Below are 2,422 nucleotides of genomic sequence, written 5' to 3'. Positions count from 1 at the left end.
ATACCTGAGTCTGATCAAGCCTCTAGATCCAACTGCCCATTTGCAAGAAACAAAGGACAAAGAAGTATGCTGAAATATACCACGAATGTGCGATCTGCAAAATCCAGACTATGGAGAACCCTACAAGTCAAACGACTGAGTTCTTAAGTAAATAAACTGTAAGAAAAAGAAAGAAATAGGAAGAACCATTAGATTAAAGGAGACTTGAAGACATCAAATTAAAGAAAAGATCAAGACTAAATTTTAGTGTCTAGGAATACACAAAGAAATACAAAAAGGTGATGACTTTCAAAGTCAGGATAGTGATTACTTTTCAGGGAGGAAGGCATTTGTGATTGGGGTGGAGCACACAGAGGCTTCTAGTATGGCTGACAAAATTCTATATCTGGATTTGCAAAGCAGTTACAAGGATGTTCACCTTATAATAAACTATCAAGCTGTTAAATTGACAAAAATGGAGGGTTAAATGAATTTGAGAAAAATAGTCTGAAAAAGCATGGTAAACTGACCACATGTACTCAAATCTTTTCCAAAACACCCATTGAAATGAAATAAGAGAATAAAATTATAAACCTACAAAATGGATGTAGTTTTGCAAGATAGAAGTTCACGACTTAAGGAAGAGAGCCTCAGAACTTGGAGGTATAACGTACTTTGGAACGTGGAAGTAAAGCATGGGGCTTACAGGAAGCGGGTTAAGTAAAAGTTTTTATCAGTGACTCTATATCTCCCCATTTTCCCAACCCTGTTCTTGAAATTCCATCAGCCAAACCTGTGCCTCCTAAGCTAGATATTGGAGTATTCTTTTGAGAACCTGGATGGTCCCAGAGAAATCCTTCAATATGTTACCATTTGGGGGCCCAAGAACAAAAGTTTGGTTTGCCAGTTTATCACTCTACCAGTAGATAAGAGTAGACATTTAGGAAAAGTCTCCAGAACAAAAGTGAAATCTATAAATATGTTTGAGTTGTGGAAAATAATATTGATGAGCATTTGACAATTAAAAAAATAGTTGGATAGGCATACAGAAAATGAAACAAAATTTTTTTAAAAAGGCAATCATTAACCAGAAAAAGCAAGTCTTTCCATGCTACCCAGAAAGGCATTCATACGGCATTGTTCTGAGTTCCCGTTGTAACTTAAAGAGAAACTTTCACAATGTCCAGAGCCCTTGATATTCTGCAAAGGAATGAGGTGGATGTTCTCAAATTCCTTGCAGCAGGAACCCTTTTAGGTGGCATCGACTTAGACTTCCAAATGGAACAGTTCATATACAGGAGGAAAAGTGACATCCACGTCATAAATCTTAAGAGAACCTGGGAGAAGCTTTTGTTGGCAGCTTTTGCCATTGTAGGCATTGAAAACTCGCTAATGTCAATGTCATATACTTCAGGAATACTGGCCAATGAGCTGTGCTGAAGTGTGCTACTGCCACCAGGGTCACTCCTATTGCTGGCCTCTTCGCTCCTAGGACCTTCACTAACCAGATCCAGGCAGCTTTCCAGGACGGTGACTCCTGGTGGTTACAGATCTCAGAGCTGACCGCAGCCTCTCACAGAAGCATCCTATGTTAACCTGCCTGCCATTGCTCTGTGTAACACAGATGCTCCTCTGCACTACACGGACATTGCCATCCCATGCAGCAAGAAGGGAGCTCACTCAACAGGTCTGATGTGCTGGATGCTGGCCCAGGAAGTTCTGCACATGGGTGGCACCATCTCCCGTGACCATCCATGGGAGGTCACACCTGATCTCTATTTCTCCAGAGATCCTGAAGAGATTGAAAAGGAAGAGCAGGCTGCTGCTGAAAAGACTGTGACGGAGGAGGAACTTCAGGGTGAATGGACTGCTCCAGCTCCCAAGTTTACTGCTACTCAACCTGGGGTCACAGACTGGCCTGCAGGCACACAGGTGCCCTCTGCCTATCCAGCAGTTCCCTACTGAAAACTGGAGCACTCAGCCCACCGCTGGAGACTGGGCTGTGGCTTCTACTGCTCAGGCCATTGAAATGGGTAGGATCAACCACTGCGTTGTCTTAGAAGCTGTTCTTCCACAGACTGTTAAACAGAAAATGGAAATAGAGAGATGGAAAATAAAGTTTTTTACAAAGCCCAAGAAAGGAAATGAAATATAATCATAATTACTACTTATTCATCACTGAATAATATTTACAGAGTCATAATAATATCAATCATTTTATTTTAATGAAAACTGTGATGTATTTAAGAGGGTGGGATATAGAGAAAGTGGGAGGAAGGCATAAGTTAGCTAAATGCTGATCTCCTATATTAAGAAGTTAATAGATGACATCTAAAACTGATATATATAAAAAAAATTGAAGTAAATATATTATTTAGAAATATGGAAGAAAATGCCAGATGAAAAAGCTAAAAGAATTGAAAGTACTCAGGGTCACCTTCAT

At 40.2% G+C, this 2,422-nt stretch overlaps 1 pseudogene; it reads left to right on the top strand.

The window, feature by feature from the left end:
- The first annotated feature begins 1,025 nt into the window (after nt 1-1,025).
- Nucleotides 1,026-2,039, top strand: LOC103559961 (small ribosomal subunit protein uS2 pseudogene; annotated as a pseudogene).
- Nucleotides 2,040-2,422: the final 383 nt, after the last annotated feature.

The sequence above is a fragment of the Equus przewalskii genome, chromosome 19 (assembly GCF_037783145.1).
Source record: "Equus przewalskii isolate Varuska chromosome 19, EquPr2, whole genome shotgun sequence".
In the NCBI taxonomy this organism is placed as follows: domain Eukaryota; kingdom Metazoa; phylum Chordata; class Mammalia; order Perissodactyla; family Equidae; genus Equus; species Equus przewalskii.
The sequence above is the reverse complement of the archived record's forward strand: the minus strand, read 5'-3'. Positions and strand labels throughout refer to the sequence as shown.